This window comes from Macaca mulatta, chromosome 2 (assembly GCF_049350105.2).
Source record: "Macaca mulatta isolate MMU2019108-1 chromosome 2, T2T-MMU8v2.0, whole genome shotgun sequence".
NCBI lineage: Eukaryota > Metazoa > Chordata > Mammalia > Primates > Cercopithecidae > Macaca > Macaca mulatta.
The window spans coordinates 8,923,591-8,946,795 of NC_133407.1; the positions used below are offsets into that span (position 1 = coordinate 8,923,591).

The window sequence follows — 23,205 nt, forward strand, 5'->3', positions numbered from 1 at the left end:
TTTTTACATATTTATATTCCTAGTCCCCATAAGTCCTACGTTTTATTTTTTATATTTTCTGTTCACTATGCTTTAACCCTATTTCAAAGTGGACTTTACAGGGTCTGTCTTGTTTATACACTTCATATTACCATGTTTACCTAATTCCTTAACATTCAATGTAATAATTATTAACATTATGTCTGTTTTAATTATTTGTCCTGGTAAATTTCATTTTTAGTAAATTAAATATACAAAATTGACTAAAGACAGGAAATATGGTTTATATAATACAAATCACAACCTTTAGACTTTTTTCAGAATGAGGTAACATCTTGAAAAAGTAGTATCTAGTACTAAAGTCTGATACAAATCGTAAGGATTTATTTATTAAGCAACACATTTGTGCAAATTATGGTGAGAAGTAGGGGAGAAAAAGAAATCCGTCCCTGGTTTATCCTTACCCCATATGTTTTTGTATCAATTATCTGAGACTGTGTCATATATTTACATGCTGATTGTCAGTCTCTCCTGCACCCCGGTCCACCCCACTGCCTGAAGAATGTAAGCTTCACATGACCTGATTGCCCTGCTCACGGATGCATCGCCAGGGCCTGGAACAGTGCTTAGCACGAAGGTGTTCCATAACCATAAGCTTGTGAATACAGAATGTGAATAGAGGAGATGGAGTGGATTTGAATTCCAGGTGTATTTAATTGTATTTATCTTCTACTCTTGCAAAATGTCTCCATTAGTTACTGCCCCAGCTCCACTGTAGAGATGCAAAGAAATTATCAGAGAATATTATTCTAAGTGAAGTAACCCAGGAATGGAAAAACAAATATTGTATGTTCTCACTCATAAATGGGAGCTAAGCTATGAGGATACAAAGGCATAAGAATGACACAATGGACTTTGGGGACCCAGGGAAATGGTGGAAAGAGGGTGAGGGATAAAAGACTACAAATTGGGTTCAGTGTATACTGCTTGGGAGATGGGTGCACCAGAATCTCACAAATCACCTCTAAAAACCTTACTTATGTAACCAAATACTACCTGTTCCCCAATAACCTATGAAAATAAATCATTATTAAGAATTAAATATAATATAAATTACATACCATAAAAAAGCAATGAACAATTAGGGAAATTCTGACACTGTAGAATCTTGAAGATATATTTATATCTCACATGCCTACACATAACAGAATTCCTGATATAATAACTGGGCATTCATAAACATTTGTTGAATAGATGAATGGCTTAATTCACACAGCCTGAAAGGGTTAGTATAAAAATAGAGGTTGGATAACTCCTAAGTCTTTATTCTTTCTGGTATATTGCAATGACCTCTGTGAGGAGTGAAGTGGATATTTGCAACAATGAGACCAAAAAAAAAAAAAAAAAGAAAAAAAATCTGAAAGCCAGGCACAAGAACAAAAAAGTACTTGCAAAAACCCCTGAGGACTTTGGTGTGATAACACAACCCGATAAATAAGGTTCCCAATGGTAATCCTGAGGGTGCACACTATTTTTGGCTTAAAAAGTATGTATTATATTCAGAAATACCTACCTTCCAATACAAAAAGAAACATAAAATGCTATCTAATAAGTGTATGTTCAACTATTACAGAAAACTCACCCACCCAGAATAATGTATTTCTTAAAGACACCTGGTAGATAAATTTTGTTTTACTAAATCATTAGGGCACATTTTGTTCCTCTCTGATCAGGATTACATTTTGTCTATGGTACAGATTTTTATTTACAGTTTCTACCTGGCTGGTTGGTTCATGGAGAGAATAACCACATTGTAGTTTCTGGCCTTTGTGGGTTCACACATTAGCACAGGATATGGCACAGAGCAGGTGTTTAACAAACGTTTGTTGAATGAAGTATTTGAAAAGGACAAGTAACAATGCCAACATCAATAACAGAATCAGCAGCTATCATTTGATTGTTTCCGTGAGCAAGGTATCTGCAATATGCCTGACAGACATTGTTTAATTTTCACAACATCCCTTGAATTAGATACCAATATGATCCCATTTAAAAGATAAGAAAAATGCTCAAACTCACATGGTAACCGGGAGAATGGTAACTCTGGGTTTTTAAGGATACGGCTTCAGAGTCCCTAGTCTGCCATTTACAAGATTAATAACTTTCGGCGAGCTATGCCACTTCTCTAACCTTCAATTTCCGTATCTGTAGCGGTGAGAAGGAGAATACAGTACCTATATCACCGAAGGAGAAAAAGGTCTCGACTCTCCCTTAGAAGGTTACTCCACTTCCCCAGTAAGGAGCCGTAGGTGTTACACTTCACAGTTCAACAGAAATACTTGGGAGTACATTTGGAAAATGCCAGTTCCCTGTCCCTACCTCCAAGAGATTGTTTCAAATGATCTGGACTGAGGCTTACAAATCTGCACTTTAAACAAACTGTACTTGAAAACACATGGCTTTAGTATTCACCTAAATTCTAATCTGTTTAGAGTTTTTATTAAAGACAGAGCACCTTAATAAGTCTGCATTTTCTCTAAATATCTTTCCTCAAATAGACATCAGTCTTATTCACTATGATGTGACTTTAATACTTGAACAAAATAGTGTGATGTAATAATTATAACACATACTGCATGCTAGGCATTGTTCCAAATGCCTTATGAATATTTAATCCTCCCAACAAAACATGATAAAGTTGGTGCTTTATACACACCCACATTTACTAGGTGTATAACTTTGGGGAAGGTACATGAGCTTTCTGTGCTTCGAGTAGTTCTTAACTATCACACTGTGTGGACTTTCCTAGGAGTGAACAGAGTTCAGAGCCCTGCCTTACAGGCCCAATGCGTTCACTGGCTGGGATCTTGGGCAAGTCCCTGCCCCTGTTTGGGATTCCAGTTCCTCCTCTGTGAAGTGATGGGGTTGATTCCCATGAGCTCTAAGGCCCTCTGGTCCAAAGATACTATCGTGCATTTTACAGGAGACTTTTGACCTTGTTATCTGATGAACTACAGCCCAAGGATTGCTGACACTAAAGACGCACTCATCCTTCTAAGGCTGCTCCCTTATTATTTTTTCTTACCTGCCGATTCCAAACACTTCCTGCTGAGTTATTTGTCCTCTGTCATTCCTTTTTGCTGAGGAACCAAATGTACTTCAGTCTAGAGAGGGTAGAACAGCGTCTTCACAGAATTCTTCCCAAGCCCTGCTGTCTTTGTTTAATCTGGCTCCCAGAGTGCTTCCACCTGAGCCTGTTTGAACCTCATTACTCTCCCAGGGAGGCTCACCAGTCTCTTGTCTCTCCTTTCCTACTCTCCTCTTGAGCAATGACACTCTTCTGACCTAAGTCATCCTCAGCAACATCTCTCCAATCCATCCTTCCTCCTTTCCTACTTTCTTGCTGTTGTTTAATTCCAGGCTTAAACCTTCAGGTTTCCTTTAGCCCTGTATTTCTCAAAGCTGGCTACACATTAGAACACCTGGGATGCTTAAAATACAGATGCCCGGGCCCTACCCCAGTCCAATTAAATCAGAACTTCCCAGACTTAAATCTGAGCTGGAATATTACTTAAAAGTCTAGAAATTCCACAAGACATTGTAATGCTTGTTGAGGTTCAGGACCATTGCTGTCTAGACTTAAGGAGTCTCAAGTGGAGAGGATAAGCAAATCAAAATCACCTGGGCAGCTGGATCCTCCTCACGCCCAGGGAGGTGAGTCTGGGCATGTGAAACAAGCAAGAGCCTCCCAGGTGGTTTGAAGAGGTCCCTTTATGAAACAAAGTTCTAGCTGAACCTCCAAAGCAAGATGGATCATTATACCTTCCTGCCACCCACCTTAGCAGAGCAACCCAAGGCTTCTTGTTGTGTCTTGTCACCCAGTTAATATTTCCAATCACAACTGGCAATGCAGAAAAAAAAAAAAAAGCACTTGATAGAAAGATCCATATATTTTTCACTGTCTGCTCTAACTAGCCAGGTAACTACGGGGGAATCCCTTTTTCTCTCTAGTTTTCATTTTCCCCATGTGGAATAGAAGGTTATTGTATTGCTAGAAAACACTAGAAAATCACTAAGCATCCTTCCTACTTTATTATTCTATTATTTTAAGGCCCACAACCTATTGTTCCTCTGTTACACAAGTAGCCCTAGCTCTTTCAACATTCAGCTGACGACAGGCAATTCATCTGAGAAAATCTATTTACGACTCCTGGTAAAGATGGTCCACTGTAAACCAATAACTACTGCTACAAAGACTTCTTCAAACTTCCTACTGCACCAAAAACTCTCTGCCCAAATTGCAGATCAGGTCTCTAAATCTCTGCAAAGATCTTCCCCGTCAGTGTCCTCTCATAGCCGCTTCATCGGAAGGCAATCACCTCCTACAGGCAAATGCCTTTATGGACATGGTTGGGAGAGACTTGTTTACGAACAGGCCCTGTGGCCTCATGCCTCCAGCTGTCCAGTGATGCACAGAAGGTAATTCCAGTGTGATTGCAGTGTGGCTGCTGGGAGCCTTCTCTTTGTTTGCTTTCTCTTAGTGTGAGATGGCTGAGTCTGTTAGGAGATGCTGGATAATGAATATGTAGCAGAGTCTCTCCCTATCTCCCTATCTGCTCCCTGCTAGCCTCCCGTCTTTTTTTTTTTTTTTTTTTTTGAGACGGAGTTTCACTCTTGTTGCCCAGGCTAGAGTGCAATGGCATAGTCTTGGCTCACTGCAACCTTCACCTCCTGGGTTCAAGTGATTATCCTGCCTCAGCCTTCTGAGTAGCTGGGATTACAGGCATGTGCCATCACACCGGCTAATTTTGTATTTTTAGTAGAGACCAGATTGCTCCATGTTCGTCAGGCTGGTCTCAAACTCCTGACCTCAGGTGATCTGCCCACCTCAACCTCCCAAAATGCTGGGATTCAGTCTTCTTTAATGTAAGAGATGCATTATCTAAAGGTATTGGAGACAGGATGACCTCTAAGGCCATGTCTAATGAGAGCATTCTATGTACAATGTATAAGAAGTTTTTTCACAAGTAAATGAAATATACTTAAGCCAATAATGATAATAAAAATAATATTTAACAAGATAAATATGTAAAATCAGGAGTATTCACAAGCTTGGTCTTCCCTTCAATGATTCTTCCTCCTCGGCCTGGTTCTTTGACTTTTGTATCTGAGAATGATGGAGGGAGAAGAGAGATGAACAAATTTAGCAATGATATTTTAGTCTATCTACAAAACAAAGAGCTCTGAGATAGAGGTGGCGTGGAAAAAATGAAAACCTTGTGGGCTGAGCTTGCTGGGGGCAAGAATTTGAGACAGGGTTTGGCAGAGGAAAAATGAATAGATTGTAACTTGTGAAGGCAGGAGAGAAAACAATGGAAAGTGCTACTGAAGATTATGAACTGGATCTTCTTTAATATCCTTTTAGAAACAGAATAAATGAGATTAAATGAATAAGAATCCTTTTAAGTTTTATGTGATTGTTCAGTGCTTCTCAAATGCAGTACTGCTTAGAGGACAAACCCAAGCTTCATCTACGTTTCAAGAAAGAAATTTGTTTTTTAAAGTTCATGGAGAAAAAGAGGAGCATAATTCCAAAGAAAAGGGCTCATGAAGAAAATCTGGCTCAAGAAAGACTCTCTGAAACAAGGATCTACAGACTGCTACACACAAAATTACTCTCATCTGTTTTTGCAGCGTTTGTAAGCCACGCTCATTTGTTTAGGTATAGTCTATGACTGCCCTCAACCTGCGACGGCAGAGTTGAGTAACTGTGACAGAGACCGCATGGCCTGCAAAGTTGAAAACATTCAATCTGATTTTTTTACAGAAAAACTTTGCTGGTATAGAGTCAAAGATAACATTTTATGGCACAATCATGCCATAAAATGGAGGGACTAGATGTGTTGATTGGTCAGGTAGAACAAAAGAAATCTGGAGGAATAAACAGATCTCTGGTAAATCGGATGCGAAAAGAGTACGTATGAAAGAGTGAATATGGGCACATAATCAAGGGAGAACCAGCTGGCATCATGGACTCTGCAAGCACAGATTAGGAAGCTTATAACTGAGGACAAGTTTGAGTGTTTTCAAAAAAGGCTGTAGATTCGTTTGAAAATAAATGATCTATGAGTACGTGCAAAAGAAAGTTGTGATTGCTAGGAGCTGCCTGACTTCCCAAAGAACAAGTTCTCTCACTTCCACCAAACCAACTGAGAACAGCGTTTTTCTGTGGGCGGGTTTTTCCTTCATGCATCTATGACTTTTGTCCTTGTCTGCATCTATGAGTTTTGTTCTTGCTGCTATTTTCCTCTTACCCTACACTTCAATTATGGCAACTGAGAAATCTGTGCTTTTTCATTCAGTTATGTCTGAGAGATGTCGGAGCTCCTCACATAGAGCTAGAGACATTCATATTCTGAAATATTCTTTATATCTTCTTATATTCTTTATATTCTTATTTCTGTTAAATATACCCCTCTCCAAAAGTATCTGCTACCTTTTTTTTGCTTGTTTGTTTGTTTGTTTTAGATAAATGATTCAAAGTAAACCTCAAAAGTGATTTCCATCTTTTTCCACCTTCCCCTAAAATGACAATCCCATCTTACAGGTATAGGTTCTCTGCCCCCAGGGAAAACTGAATCACTTACGTTAGTTTGCTAACTTAACAATATTATATGTTTACATGTTTCTTTAACACTATGACTATCTTCTTTAGTAAACATTGAATTTTTAAGTGATGTGATAAAGGTCTTTACACTTAGCCTGCTAAATGTTATTTATGCAGTATTCTTAGGTGATATGGTTTGGCTCTCTGCCCCCACCCAAATCTCATCCCCACATGTCAGGGGAGGGACCTGGTGGGAGGCGATTGGATCACCGTGACGGTTTCCCCCATGCCATTCTCATGATAATGAGTGACTTCTCACAAGATCTGATGGTTTAAAAGTGTTTGGTAGTTCCCCTCTCTTGCCACCATGCAAAACACGCCTTGCTTCCCCTTTGCCTTCTGTCATGATTGTAAGTTTCCTGAGGCCTTCCCGGTCATGTGAAACTCTGAGTCAATTAAACCTCTTTTGTTTATAAATTACCCAGTCTCAGGTAGTCCTTTATAGCATTGTGAAAACAAACTAATACGTCAGGTTAATTTTTCCCTTTAAATAATTCATTCCAAAATAAACACAAGATCACTCCTATCCCAGGAACATGTGTCCCCTTATTCAATCATGGGTTTCTGGTCACTGCAAAGTTGTCCCTAGGAGTTTTCTCCAGACACTTGGTAATCAAAATCCATCCCTTGTAGATGCTTGTAATATATCCTTGTAGTTTACCCTCTTTAAAGATTGGCATTAGTTTCTGTTTTTCCAATATAGAATTTTCTCCATCAGCGCATTCTCTTATGTTGTTACCTTTCTTGAATAATTTTCCATTTTAGATTCTTGGAGTCTGACAGAAATAGTAGATTATATAGCAAGCTTTCTCATTTTTCCACATTAACACATTATTTAATTCTATCCCTTGCGTTTAATATATTCCCTGTTACTACTAACTCTGTGTCTTCCCTATCTAAGCTCAGGGTAAAGACTGACTTTTGGAGGCTGGGTCCAATTTCAAGCTAAAAGAAAAAAAGAACACAAAGAAAACTGTTTTAAAGGAAAGGGCTTATGCAGTGCAGAAAAGATATCCTCAAGCCTAACACCCAGATTTTACAGAAGCATTAAGCAGCTTAGGGACTGAACAAGCATGATTACTTTTGGTTAATGAGACCAACTTCATTTAATCAGGATGTCTACTATCCTAATTTCAGATTTTATCTGTGACCTACAGACTCCTGAGGTCATATTTTTAGTGTATTGAGTTTAAAGAAATTCAAATTCAGTATAACTATATGAAAACAGTATAGCTGTTCTCACTTCTCATTCCATCCAGATGCTTCTGAAAGCAGTCAGCTTCCCACATCTTAGCTATTAAGCAAACTTTATTATTCAAAGTTATTGTGTTTGTCAAAAGTTATATGACACACTCTCTCAATTGATCAGTGTGAAAGATCAAGTGTGAAATATAATTTCACACTTGATCAGTGTGAAAGATTATATTTAGTACATTATTTATTATGAAATTATCTGTGATTGATCCAGATGAAGTATGTGTTTGCATGTTGGAAAGGTTATTAAATAGTGGTAATAACTTTAATTTCAGAGATGTTGAAACATGGGAATAGCCTTAGGACAGCAAACACTCTGTGTGAGTGTGTGTGTGTGTGTACATATTTGTTTAGTTTGTACACGTGTATGTTGATGTTTCAGTTGTTGCAATTGATAGTGTGAATTAGATCTAAAGATACTAAGAGGCTGGGTGCAGTGACTCACTCCTGTAATCCCAGCACTGTGGGAGGCCAAGGCGGGTGGATCATCTGAGGTTAGGAGTTCTAGACCAGCCTGGTCAACATGGTGAAACCCCATCTCTACCGAAAATACAAAATTAGCTGGGTGTGGTGGCACTCGCCTGTAGTCCCAGGTACTTGGGAGGCTAAGACAGGAGAATCTCTTGAACCCAGGAGGTGGAGGCTGCAATGAGCCGAGATTGCACCACTGCACTCCAGCCTGCGTGAGACAGAGCAAGACTCCGTCTAAAAAAAAAAAAAAACAAAAAAAAAAGATACTAAGAGATTCTGATAGCTCTTCTGCAGAGAAGAAAAGTGCTTATCATGAAGTAGACGAACTGAAAAAAATTCAGATAAGATAGACTAGTGCCAAAGGGGAAAAAGAATGCAATTGAGAGAACTGTTAGTTTATTTTGGTTCCTTTAAAAATGTTGGGCTGTAAAATTCAGACTATCACAAAATTTTGCAATCCTTTCAGAGTAAGAACTATGGATTTCTTGCATCTCCAGTGTTTTTACTGATGTGAAAACTGAAAAGTTCCTTTTCTAAGAGTGAGAAAGAAGATTGGCAAATTCTCTCTCTTTAAAAGGGAAGGGATCATGGAAGTGGCATTTCCAGGGTTTTCAAAAAATGAAATTAAACACACAAATTATGACATTCTTTCCACAATGTACCCAAAGTCCAGTGACTAAGAATCTAAACCAATTTTATGATGTAAAATCATTAAAATAAAATGGCCCTGAAGAAATATGCCATTCCCTGGGGTTTGATCTCACTCAAGAAAAGAGTAAATAAAATATATTTTATAAAATTGGGCATTATATTTAAAAGGGAGGTATCTAATACAATTATAGATAAAGAATACAAAGGTCAGTAACAGATGCATTAAGCACTGATTAGGAACATGAATTTTGGAAATGTGGTTTTGCTACATTACAGATGTTTGACTTGAAACAAGTTGCTTAAACTTTCTAAGCCTCAGTTTCCTCATATGGGGAACAGGAATAAAAATATTTAATATGTCATATCACTGTATGCGTAAATGAGATGTATATAAAGTTTTTAGTACAGTGCGTAGTGAGTACTGAATAAATGGTAGGTAATGGTTATCACTATTCTAAGCTAAAGTGGTCGAAAGTGAAATCCACATCCCTCTGAGAATAATGAGCCAAGGGATGTACACAGAGGAGCATGGTTCAGTTCCTGAAGCCTCAGTGCTCACGTAGACTTAGAATTATTTCTCAAACAATTTCATGGTCTCTTGATTTTCTAACAAAAGAAAAACAAACAAAGCAAATCAGGGCACAGAAATTTATACAGTGATAAATCTTTACTATTCCACAATAAGATTCATTGTGGTTTATGTACAGTATCCAAATTCTTCACATGACTAGCTGCTCCAATTTTTAGCATCAGATTTACATACCATGGTGGCTATACCCCAAACCACCCCGGAGACGGTTTCAGACTCACAACCCGTGACCTTATTAAGGGTATAAAGTAATTTACCATCAATGTCAGTTTGTAATTACAATCATCTTTTGCTGAAATGTATATACCTAATAGGTTTTAATGTTTATCAAGGAATATTCCCTAGAATAGCAAAGGTAGCACATTCTTAGAGAGATCAAATCGGGACGTTATACTTTATCTTCTCCTGAGTGATCAGAACATACCCTCAATGCTTCTTATTTTAGATTAGAAGATAACCACAGGAAAAAACAAATGCCATAATTTCAAAACAAATGCTATAATCAGACTTCTCACACAAAATCTTACACGGACATTTCCCTTCCGGCAGCTCTCTTGTGTGGCTTTCCTACTTGGGGTGACTAAGAGGTCTAGCATCCTTCCATCTAGTGGCTTAGCTGTCCTGTAGGGCCTCAAAGACTTCCTCTGGGTCCCCTCTACTCAGCCTATGACAAAGAGAGGAGAGGAGAAGGGAGGGGAAAGGGAAGAAACGAGGGCGAGTGAAAGGTCAGATGGTAATTTTAGGGCCACATCTGGAAGTAGCATGAAGCTCCCCTGCCTGTATTGCACTAGTTAGGACCAAGTCACATGCCCATGCCTAATTTTAAGGGAGGCTGGAAAAATACAGCTAACTACGTCCAAGAAGAAAGTAAAATAGTTTGCTGAACGTGCAGCACTGTTTCTCTCTCAGTGCTTCTCTGGTTGGGTAGGAGAATTGTTGAGTTTTTGGATTTTTGTTCTATTTTGGCTTTTAGACAGAACTTTAAAAAAAGAGATGCCTTTTATATGAATATGTACGTGTATGTCTGTATGTGTGTATGTACAATGACTAACTCTGAGAAGCAAGCTGAATTAACTCTTTGTCATTTATGTATGCCCTTCTTCAGTACTCCCTCCCAAGAAACCAGGCCTCTCATATTTGAGAGAATTTTGAAAAGATGTAAGGATAATCTCCGCCCAAGGAAAACCTATCAGAAACTGTGGTATATATCATTGAGAGATACAATCTTGAAAAGGAGACCTCTAAGTCACAACCAAGTCACTCAAACATTACTAGGATGGACAGAAAAGAAACTTCTCAAAATTTCCACATAATTGGTGTACAAACATACACTTTAACAAACCTCTGTCAAAACAGGATTTTTATTCTGTACTTATCCTTTGATATTGATATTTTTGCATTATTCTCTGTTATATTCTATTCTTAGACAATGAGCCTACACTATGTGATGGGATCATTTCTGGAATGATTGCTAAAACCTAATCTCTTTGTATATGTCTCTGTAAGCTTTCAGGACAAGTAGAGCTCCAGGAACACTGGGAACATGACCACTTTCCCAAATGTCATGTCAGAGAATAGTAGAACTTGAAGGTAGAACACTTAGAAGTTTAATAGTACCTTTCCCAAAGTCCACCTTATGAGGGTCCTGTGATGCTTTTCTTCACACACACATTTCCACTTACGTGGTGTCTTTAATTCATCTACAGATAATCATATGGCACGGAGTATCTGTGAATACCACATACAAAATGGAGAGTTGGAAACCCAACTTTGTTTAGGTTTCAGATGTATTAAGGATAAACAGAAACTATTAAAAACATACTTTGGAGAGAATGAGGACCAGGTTCTAATCACTCTTTCCATACTGGACAAACAAATTTTTCACTTGATCATATATTTTCTAATTAGTGATTTGCAAAGCCTCTCAGACTTAGAAATGGATTTGCTACTCATTTTATTATATTCGTAAGGATTTATTTATTGAAATAATATTCAATTATAAAAGTTATAAAAGCATCAATTATAATTATGAAAAGGAGTATAAAGTTATTCACAAAATATACACCTAATATAAGAAGTTTAACAATTGGATTAGACTTGCACTTGTAATTTAATTGAACTGTGGTACATATAATACTTTCTTGGATACTTTTGTTATTTTATGCAGGCTTCAGTCTCTAATCTTTTCAAAATTCAAAAATCAAATAAATTTGGGAGATGTGAAGCTTGACTTTTTGAAGTCAAAACTGTATCAGTTCATTGGAGATGAGGTACATTTGAGATTACTCCCTAAATGTCTGGAATAAGATGAACTCATTTCAAATGAAAAGAACTCAGCTCAGGAAAATGAACTATTTATCCAAAAACTCAAGGACCACTGGATGGTATCAAAGGCTAGTTTTCTGTCAGCTCAAAACCGGATTCTCATGTGTAGATTGTTTACTCAAGCTCTGATAATTGGGCTCTTCCCCATTGTTGAGACAAGTTAGTAGTTTGTTCATTCATTCAATAAACATTTACTGAGTACAGTTACTTGCCAGGCAGTGTGTTAAGTGTCAGAAATACACAGAATAAATAGAGTGCTATAAAAGCCCAAAGGCACGGGTACAAATGGAGATGAAGCGGCCATAAAGCCTATTTTGAGGTTTTTGCATCTCAATCTATCCGACTATAAGCCAAATAATCAGGAATTCCAATCTTGACCTCTCTCTCTACGCTATGGTAGTCTGGGAGAATTCCCAGGCAAACCTAGCTCTTTCTTAGAGGTTTAAAATATGGCAATAGTGGAATTTCCCAGCACCCCTGAGTCTAAAAACAGATGTCCCCATGTCACTTCACAGCTCAGATATTTTCCATGGCTGCCTATCAAGATTGAAGCCCAAACTCAATGGCATGGTTTTGAAGATGCCTAATTATCTGACCTTAAACTCATCTCATAATAAGACATAATTCATATCCCTATCTTCATTTCTGAAATAGACCTCACATTTTATAACCTTTCTCTTTGCTTACTTTCAATCTGAAACACCTTTCCATATTTGTCTTCTTATTGCTGTGATCTGAATAATTGCCTCACCCCACCAAATCTATATGTTGAAACCTAACCCCCAAGGTAATGCTAGTAACAGGTGGGGTTTTGAGGAGGTGGTTAAATCATTACTGCCTCTCCTCATGAATGGGATTAGTGCTCTTGTAAAAGAGGCCCCAAGGAGCTGCTGTGTGCCCCTTCCACCATGGGAGGACAAAACAAGAAAGTGCCACCTATGAAGAAGCTGGTGCTCATCAGACATGGAATCCGCTGGTGCCTTGATCTAAGACTTTCCAGCCTCCAGGACCATGAGAATTTCTGTGGTTTATAAGTTACCCAGTTTACGGTATTTTGTTACAGCAGTCCTAGCGGACTAAGACTTATTAATAACCTAGCTGGTCTTCACTTCTTACCTCAGAATATTTCAGAAAAGTTTCTCATTCCTCTCCAATAAAAATGTCTTCTTCCATACTTCTGTGACAAACTGACCTCTGTGACTGAATTCTACCTTGTGCAGTAGTTAGTTGTTTACCTGTCTGTTTCCCATCCTGGTAACTGAGGACAGGGAAATGCATTATTGTATCTCAGTGTCTACCATGGTGCCCATTGCAGTGTTTGTGCAAGGTATGTGCTCAATAAATGCACATCAATTTTAATCATTCTGTGTTTTCCTTCTCCAGACTCAGTAATGAAACTTTCCAGAAGAAAGTTGACTCAAGTCCTGCCTATGATTTAGCTACTACTTTTCTTGAAGTGGCCTCCACACTTCTTCCACTTTTCTCCTTCATACTTTTGCTCTTCCTTTGTCCATCCACCAAACCAACCTAACAACTTCCTATCATGGAAGTTCCATCCATCTACCTATCTCTTCCTCATATTCTCAAGCCCATACAAGGCACATACATCAATATAAGGATCCAGCTGGTATAAGATCATAAAAAGTGGATGGGCCCTAGATCCTTGAGGAATCGCCATACCGTTTTCCATAATGGTTGAACTAGTTTACAATCCCACCAACAGTGTAAAAGTGTTCCTATTTCTCCACATCCTCTCCAGCACCTGTTGTTTCCTGACTTTTTAATGATCACCATTCTAACTGGTGTGAGATGGTATCTCATTGTGGTTTTGATTTGCATTTCTCTGATGGCCAGTGATGATGAGCATTTTTTCATGTGTCTGTTGGCTGTATGAATGTCTTCTTTTGAGAAATGTCTGTTCATATCCTTTGCCCACTTTTTGATGGGGTTGTTTGTTTTGTTCTTGTAAATTTGTTTGAGTTCTTTGTATTCCTCAAGGATCTAGAACTAGATGTACCATATGACCCAGCCATCCCATTACTGGGGATATACCCAAAGGATTATAAATCATGCTGCTATAAAAACACATGCACACGTATGTTCATTGCGGCACTATTCACAATAGCAAAGACTTGGAATCAACCCAAATGTCCATCAGTGACAGATTGGATTAAGAAAATGTGGCACATATACACCATGGAATACTATGCAGCCATAAAAAAGGATGAGTTTGTGTCCTTTGTAGGGACATGGATGCAGCTGGAAACCATCATTCTTAGCAAACTATCACAAGAACAGAAAACCAAACACCGCATGTTCTCACTCATAGGTGGGAACTGAACAACGAGATCACTTGGACTCGGGAAGGGGGACATCACACACCGGGGCCTATCATGGGGAGGGGGGAGGGGGGAGGGATTGCATTGGGAGTTATACCTGATGTAAATGACAAGTTGTTGGGTGCTGACGAGTTGATGGGTGCAGCACAGCAACATGGCACAAGTATACATATGTAACAAACCTGCACGTTATGCACATGTACCCTAGAACTTAAAGTATAATAATAAAAAAATAAAAAATAAAATAAAGTTGAGTTAATAAAGCATTAACCCACTAAAAAAAAAAAAAAAAAAAAAAAAAGTGGATGGGCCCAACTGGAGACATTATACACACATGAAAGAAAACAGGTTATATATTTTTTAAATTGTCAGAGTACTGTAGGCTGCCAGTTATTATGGTACCACTACAACACAAGACAAGACACTATTCTGACAATTCACTGAATTTCTCCATTCTCTACCCATTTGTTTGCATTCTTCCCTCTATCTGGAGTACTTCCAGATTTATCTATTAAATCCCTCTCTTCTTTAAAGCCTGGAGCCAATGTTACTTCCTCCTTGAAATGTCTCCAATCCTCCAGGTAAAATTTATATTTTTTCCCCAAGTTCCTGTGGCACTTTTTAACAACTCTGGTGAACCACTCATCAGCACTTACCTCACATGGGTACTATGAATGTATTATCAGCCTTGTCTTACTAACATTGTCATTGTCTACCTTGCCCAGCACAGGACCTTGCACACATAAACCCTCAATATTAATTGTTGAATTAAATAAACACCTCTTCTATGCCTACTCTGAGCAGTAGCAACCAGGTTCTTGGCCTAAATTCCACAAGGCTGGTTTCTGAAAAGCAAATTGTAGATGGGAAAATCTATGCTGTAAATAATTAAGTAATGGTTCCTGGCTCCACTGGAAGAACAGTGGCAACATCAAGGTCAGAAGTCTTATCATTGACAACAGATGACCCCTACCATATTGCCTTAGACATGGACGCTATAACCAATGTGTCTATATACTATTCCGAACTCTCCAAGAGAACAGAGAGGCATTATAATTGATGAAAACACTCTTGATATTGAACTTATTTATAGTTTTTGGAGAAGAGAGAGGCAGTTTGATGAGTGTGCTGTTAAAACTCTAGGAACTTGGCAGCAGTCGGTGTACAGGAATTCCCCCTGCTCTGCATTTTTTAACACTGCTGTGATTTGTAGACATCACTGTTTAATGAAGCACACAGCTGTGTAAGAAGAGCAGGAGGTGGAGTTTGGCAATGAAGGGCCAGCAGGAAATCTGGCAACCCATGTCATCTGGAATTTCCCTGACTCTGTTGAGTCACCCCTCCTTCCATCACCCTCCTCTAGCTCAACCTTCAGGCACTCTCCGAGATGGCCATTTTGATCACATAAATAACCATGTAGAGAAATTGCAGTATAAGTCATGCACTTTAACGCATCTTTAGCAAGTATATTTTTGTGAAATAGAGTTGGACAAACCAGCAAGATAAAATAAGAAATGATCCAAAACTTCAACTAAAGCGGTAATGGAAACATTGAGGGAAGCTAAAAAAAAACCTATTTGGTTAACATTATAAATTAAGTATTTTAATTCAATTATCCCTGTCCTTTTCTATTTTAATTGCTAACATGTTTCCAAAGCAGGCATCTGAAAGCTGAGAAACTGAGTGGTGTCCTGTAAAGCAGAGTTGTGTGGCTGAGTTCAAATCCTAGCTCAGTCATATACGGATTATAAGATTCAGGCAAGTTATTTTGCCTCTTTCAGCTATATTTTCCTCCTCTACAACAGGGAGACAATAATATCTATCCCCTAGGCCTGTTAGGAGGGTTACCTGACAAACTATACTTACAAGGGACACAGTCAAGGTATGTTCTCTCTTTTCCTTTTCTCTCCCCATGCCTTCCCCTAACACATACACAGACTTCTATGATTTAATAGTATAGTCTAAGTCTAGTGAAACATGGACCATTTTTGAAAACATAACAAACTCAAATAAGTACTTGACATCTGGAGTGTCACACAACACCCTGGTTTTGCTATTATTAAGTAAATGATACGGTTACAGTGTCTTGAAATAACTGAAAGCATTTATTGATAAATATGTTTATTCATTTATAAAATATTCCTATAAAGTATCAGCGTGGCAATGCATGTCCATCTTATGGATCGAGAAAAAGTGAACAGAGGTTAAGTTGTATAACCCATTTTCAAAGGAGAACTACAATCCTGAGTTATATCATCCCTCACTGTAGCTTATCCATATTGCATTGTCTCCCATGTATGCCTCCTAAAGTGTCCTCTTAGGAATTATAAATCAGAGAACAGGACTAATGATCTGCAGAAACACTTATTAAGGACAGCATAAATGTAAAAAGCAACTGTAATTCTTTTTTTTGTTTTTTATTTTTTGAAACCGAGTCTTGCTCTGTTGCCCAGACTGGAGTGCAGTGGCACAACTGTAATTCTTTAAAAAAGCAAATAAAGAAAGTTCTCTTCACTATATTTTCCATTAAGAATAAATAACATAAAGCTGTCTTAAATAAAGACAAATGTAAAATTAAAGTGAAGACAAATTAAAGTTGTAATAGTATACTTCGTTTTCAGATTTTGGGCTCCATAGTGGAAAAATAAAAGAAAAAAACCATAAATAGGACAACAGAATAATGAAGGGATTAGGCAGAAAAATGACCTTGATGTTTGTTAAAGTTCTGTGAAGGAAAGCTCTAACAAATTTATTAATTCAACTCTTATGGGAAAAAAAAGGCTATTTAGATTCAGAATAGAAAACCATCATAATAATTTGTTCTAAAAGCAAATTTAAAATCATACCAAAAGGGGAAAGTAGTAATTTATTTCATATTGTATCTTCCTTGTTCTCAAAAAAGCTGAGCAATAATTACATACAAAAGTTCATATTTCAGCTGAGGCGCACGTTTAAATGATGTAAAAGAAAAAAATATACCATAAGATAATGTATTAAAAGTGAGATGATGAGATAAAACAGCAAACAAGGATGAATCTACATAACTATATGGGGATAATACTGAGACATACCATAGTGAAATACGTTCCAGGTATATAAGAGGATTGCTTTTGGTGGAGACTGTGAAAAAACAAACGGACACTCTAAAATTTCTCGAACACAATGTAAAGGTTCTTTAGTGTTCTAGCAGTGTCTCTGAGCAGTGAAGCAATGCATGGGGATAAAGAAGTCTAAGAGGCGTAATCCTATTTTAAGTATTATAAAAAATGAAATTTTTCCTTCCTTTGCATATTATTATTTTTTTAGCAGTTTAGGCGATGTTCATTATAGATTTTAGTAGAATGGTGGATAATGACAGAATGACTGAATGAAATCTGTGTCTCTGAGTTCCAGGTGGGTTTAGGGGTCCAAGACCCTGCCCAGTCTACTCTTAAAAGCACCCATGCATGTGCTTCCCTATATAACCTGTTCATTCGTGGTCAGCAAACATGCTTTACAGATCTATTTTTGGCAGGTACCACCAGCCACTTTGGCATGCCATCTCTCAGTAAGGACATGTCATTCGAGGTTTTCCTCAGAAATTAGATGCATCCATTCCAGAGAAGAAATTAATCCACCAAATTAAATACTGCTGTATGCCAATCATACAGTTCGGGTTTTGGCACAACCTGTATACATGACTGAACCAAAAATCAGGCTGTAGCTAACAAACAAACGAGAAAACAGAAAGATAGATTGTGGTTTCTTTTAAACTGTTGTTCACAAAACAACAGGTTGATTTCCTTAAGTCCATATATGTCTCATGACTACTACTACTGGCAGAGACATGGTTTGCTGAAACTGGTTCCCAGTTTGAAGTTAAAAGATTGTACAAATTGAATTCAATGTTAGTAAACGATTTTTAAGCTCTAGATATTGTCAAGACTCCTTTAAAAGGTGATTTTTCACTCTGCCGATTGAGATCATGACACCAACTTAGTGGGCCACAGTCAGCTTAAGAAAATAAAGAAGGAACGAAAAAAACATAGATGACCCTGAAATGGAATTAAATGCAATGGAACACCATGGAATGTATCAGATTTCACTGCATGTAATACGAACAAGTAGCGTTTCATGAAATTTTACGATTCACCTTATAGATACAGATACTTGCATTTCTTTGTGTATGTATGTACACAAGGCACAATGCCACATAAACAGTACTTTTATTACAGCCAGTAGTCAAAAATACTGGAGAGCCACTCTAAAAAATAATTAAGGTCTATTTTAAATGAACAAGGAGTATACATAAGTAACTTTTTTAAGTTCTGAATTTAGGCAATTCATTTGCCTTACTGATGTTTAATTTATTGTATTTGTGGTTATAATAGTTATGATGTTAGTATTAATATTTAGAATAATATTTTTTTTAAAGTAATCATTTTCTAGGATAATAATCTACTTTTTAAATTGGCAGCATTCTGCTTAGGAAGGTTTTACTATGAATATGTAAAAAAGAAAAATTTGATTATGCTATAGACATAAATCTATCCTTATCCTCTGACACAGCAAACATGTCCGGGAATATCTCCAAAAGAAAATTTGTAAAACAACAAAAAATGTACAAATGTATATAGAAGATGACTATAGATTTTTTAATAATAGCAAAGAGTATATAATTCACCTAAAATTCAACAGAAAATTTGGGTTTATGATATTCTGGCAAATCTACATAGTACAATATTATATACAGTAATTAAAATGATTGTGGCAAATTCAGCAAAATGAATATACAATCCATTTAAGTAATATAATTTTATCAGCGCTGTGATTACAGATATGCAAATATTATGCAAGCATGTAGCAAGATTTTGGAAAGGAACAGAAAAACAGAAATGTTTAATTTGCTGAAGTGATAAAACGGTAGAGGTTTTTTTAAAAATTCCTTTTTTAGATAGTATTATCATAAAACTGTACTATTAAAAATGATCATGTCTTAGTATGGTTCTAAGATGCAACCCGTGTTGACAACAATTAGCAAAGCTAAAATGCTTCATCTGTATATATACCTCTAAAATCTTATGAAAGTAAACTAGCAAAAGAACACTTTTAAGGAACCATAACAAAATAAAGCAAGACCTGTTACACAGTTTGGGGGTCTTTCAGCGTGTAGGAGAAATTACATAAAATACTGAAGATTGTTTCTCCTGGATTTGGATTGCCTATTTGGATTCTCCATTGAAGTGTTAGAAATCTAGAGTCAGAACTACTCTTGCCCTAGGCGATGTTACAAGTCCTCTCTGTGGTCCTCCCTTATCTATCAAACAAAGCTGGTGATAACCTGTGTCCCTTGGTCTTAGAGTTTTAAATTTGCCTGGTTGATACATAGGATATAGCAAATTCTGAGTCTGATTTATATATAAAAAAAAAAGAAGTAAGTTCACAACACAATGGCAAGCTGATTTCTGTTTTTTTCTAAAATAATGTTTACCATAATTGTTATACTGTGTAACAACTGTTTGTATTTGTGGGGGAGGGTGGGCTAGTGGGGCTGAAATCAGGGGGCAATTATAAATTAATACAGTGTGATATAGAGATTTTCTCCATATTTAAAATGCACAATTCAAAGCAGAGTGGGAGAATTCTAAACTTTTTTAGACACAGTATCTGCATGGACACTACAGAATTAATAAATTTTTTCTTAATTTGTAAATCAGGTCAACATTAGCCTTCTTTATGGATATCCCAGTCCCTGAAGTGTCACAGTTACTGTTGAAGGGCTGCTGGCACTGTGAATTCACAGTAGACTGATACTTTCTCCCTCATAGAATAAGCAATTGAAAGTGGCAAATGATCTCCTTTCAGGTCTAAACCAGTGTTCCTTTCTACCTTTGGACATACAAAAAATCTCAAATGCACCTGGAGAATTCAGTGTACACCTTGAGAATATTTTTCTTTATCAAGGTTCTTAAAAACAACAGATTCCTTTTAAATTTTCTAAATATAAATGTACATCTTACAATAACTAAGTTCTTTGAAACTCCATATACTCTCTCATTGACTGGAGGTTCTGATCTGGGATGGGAGGTGTGCACTGTCTAGATGAGACGGCTGCTTTGCACTCAGGAGCAACTTCAGGCATCATAAGGATGTGTTTTAGGTATTACCAACCATAAGCTAAATAATCATGAATAAAAGGAATTGAATAAGAATGAATAGAAAAAGAAAAGAAAGAAATGAATAAGAATGAAAAGAATAGAATAAGAATTAAAAGCATTGAAATTAAGAAAAAAACTCAGTTACTTATTACTTACTATATGCTAAATACTGGGCATTATCTCATTTAGACCTTATACTAATCCTATAGGGTAGATCCTATTACTATCCCCATTTTACATATGAGGAGACTGAGGCTCAGAATGGTTAGGCAATTTGCCTGTAAGATACATCCAGTAAGGGGAGCTCAGGCCATACTCATTCTGATACAAAGTCTAAGCTCTTGAGTCTATACTATACAGCTTCTCAGATAGCTTGAGCACTGAAAAACTTGGGTTGTTAGTTGCTAAATTAGGTTTTTAATGATGACATGTTATTTATAAAAATATTGTATATATGTAAAAAATATTGAGGAAAATCATACACCTGGGTAAAGGTACATTTAAAAATCATAGCACTTTACAAATATTTGGAAGCCTAGGTTTCTGTGATTTTAATGTTTCTCAAGGAGAAAGGAAGGGATAAACCACCTGTAGGAATTTTTCTAGCTGGCTAGCCAGATTTACAGGTATTTACAAAATTTTCATAGATGAGAGATTTTAGCCTATTTTATTCATTTTACTCCTTCAAATCTTTTTAAAAGCATTTTCTAGTGGCCAACACTCTTTGCCAAGCTCTAAGGAAACAAAATTCAGTGAGAGTATACGAATTGTGAAAAATTATATACAATTTAAAAGAATGGAGGTAACCTATTCTGTTGAGGAATATTTATTGAGAGACTATTCGGTGCTGAGCACAGTGCTAGGCCCTGAGGAAATAAAGTTCTGAATAAGAGAACCTTGTTCTTCCTTAAATTTAGAGCCTAGTCACGAGACATACATTAACTAAGCACAGCAATTGCTCTCATAGAACTTTGACAATTGCATGAAGGAAAAAACAGAGGGTACAATGAAAGCAGGTATTAAGGGAATCTAAGCCTGATACGAAGGTATGTTTCCCTGAGATCCTGACATTTACAGTGAGATCTGAACAATAGGTAGATATTATTTAAGTGGTGGGCTGTCTAGAAAGCTGGAGAAACTACTAAGTAAGCTATGGGTGGCTTCACAAGGGAAGTAATGAAAACTGAGACTTGAAAATTTAATTCAGTATTACCATGCAGAGAACCAGAAAAAAACATTCTGGGAAGAAAAATAGCATAAACCAACATCACCTTACTACTCAACCTTTTAGGTTGGAGCAGGACAGCCACACACATATACACACTCTATTGCATACAGGAAATTGTACTTTTCTCCCACCATTGTAGCTTTTATCATCTAGCCTATTGCACAGGGCTAGCCTCAAGTGTAGGTAATATCTGGTTAGTAAGTGGAAACAGGATATGTATGGCTTAGTTGTCCAAATGTGATGTGAACCCAAAGAAATGTTATCTGGCACAGGGAACAACAAAGTGTCCTTAATTCACACTAAAGTGTAAGTGATTACTATAGAGTCCCTTCTAGTAAGTGAATTTTTATTAGAGAACTTGAAGCTATCTCACTGACTGTACACTCTCCATCAGAGGCCAGGTTGAGGTTGTGTAGAGTGTGGCGGTCTGGTGTGGTAGAGACTTGTGTTTTGGCCTCAGTTTTCTCAACAATTCCCTGTATAACTCTGAATAAGTCATGATCACTTTCTTAGTTTCCAAAAAAGATACAAATGAAAGTGCTCTAAATTCTCCTATAGAATATTGACAATGCCGTGACCAAAATATAGGGTGTTAGTGTACTTTCTGACTGTTCTCTGTCTTAGTATGTAAGGATCTGAATTGAGAAAACTGCTTTTATTTAAAGTTCTAATGACTCTGCCCTCTACTTTTTCTTTCAATCTCATCTTCTGCAAACCCTACTCAAACTGGCCGCCACCAGCCTTTCCTTTTCTTTTTCAGTAGGAAGACCTATGGATTGGGTCCCTAGAAAACAGCAGAGAGGTGTCTCTCTTTCTTTCTTTCTTTCTTTCTTTCTTTCTTTCTTTCTTTCTTTCTTTCTTTCTTTCTTTCTTTCTTTCTTTCTTTCTTTCTTTCTTTTCTTTCTTTTCTTTCTTTCTCTCTCTCTTTCTTTTCTTTCTCTCTTTCTTTCTCTCCCTTTCTCTCTCTCTCTCTCTATATGTATATATGTATACACACACACACACACACACATATTTCACATGCGTTCTTACTCTGTCACCCAGGCTGGAGTGCAGTGGCACGATTTTGGCTCACTACAATCTCCACCTCCCAGTCTCCTCCTGCCTCAGCCTCCTGAGTAGCTGGGACTACAGGCACATGCCACCAAGACCAGCTAATTTTTCTATTTTTAATAGAGATGGGGTTTCAGTATTTTGCTCAGGCTGGTCCCAAACCCCTGAGCTCAAGAAATCTGCTGGCCTTGACCTCCCAAAGTGCTGGGATTACAGGCGTGAGACACCGTGCCCGGCCTGAGAGAAGTTTGTGAACATGGAGTGGCCTTTGTAGTTAGCCCTGATCCCAGTTCTGATTGCACCACTCATCAGCTGGCTGGGAGCAAGTTCCTTAACCTAGCCTAGTTTTTCTGATCTGCAAAATGGAAGTGACAATGGCACCTACCTTGCAGATTCAAGAGAATTAAATGTGATCATACATATGAGGTACACTGCACAATGCCTGGCACACATTGCCTGAGTCAGTGCCTAAAACCTGTTGTTCATGATGTGATTTATCAGTTTCTTGCTAT

The 23,205-nt window shown here is 37.4% G+C and overlaps 1 protein-coding gene across 16 annotated transcripts in view; it reads right to left on the reverse strand.

Annotated features, from left to right (window-relative positions):
• Positions 1-23,205, reverse strand: part of TP63 (tumor protein p63) — a 526,038-nt gene that overhangs the window by 169,080 nt on the left and 333,753 nt on the right. The window contains exon 2 of one of the 16 annotated variants that reach the window (XM_077991181.1): positions 11,229-11,339. The exons of 14 other annotated variants lie outside the window; for them this stretch is intronic. The gene's annotated coding sequence lies outside the window, so the exon portion shown is untranslated. Of the gene's footprint in view, positions 1-2,100; positions 2,110-11,228; positions 11,340-23,205 lie in introns of those variants that run through there. One more of the 16 variants, XM_077991182.1, reaches the window with a different exon arrangement.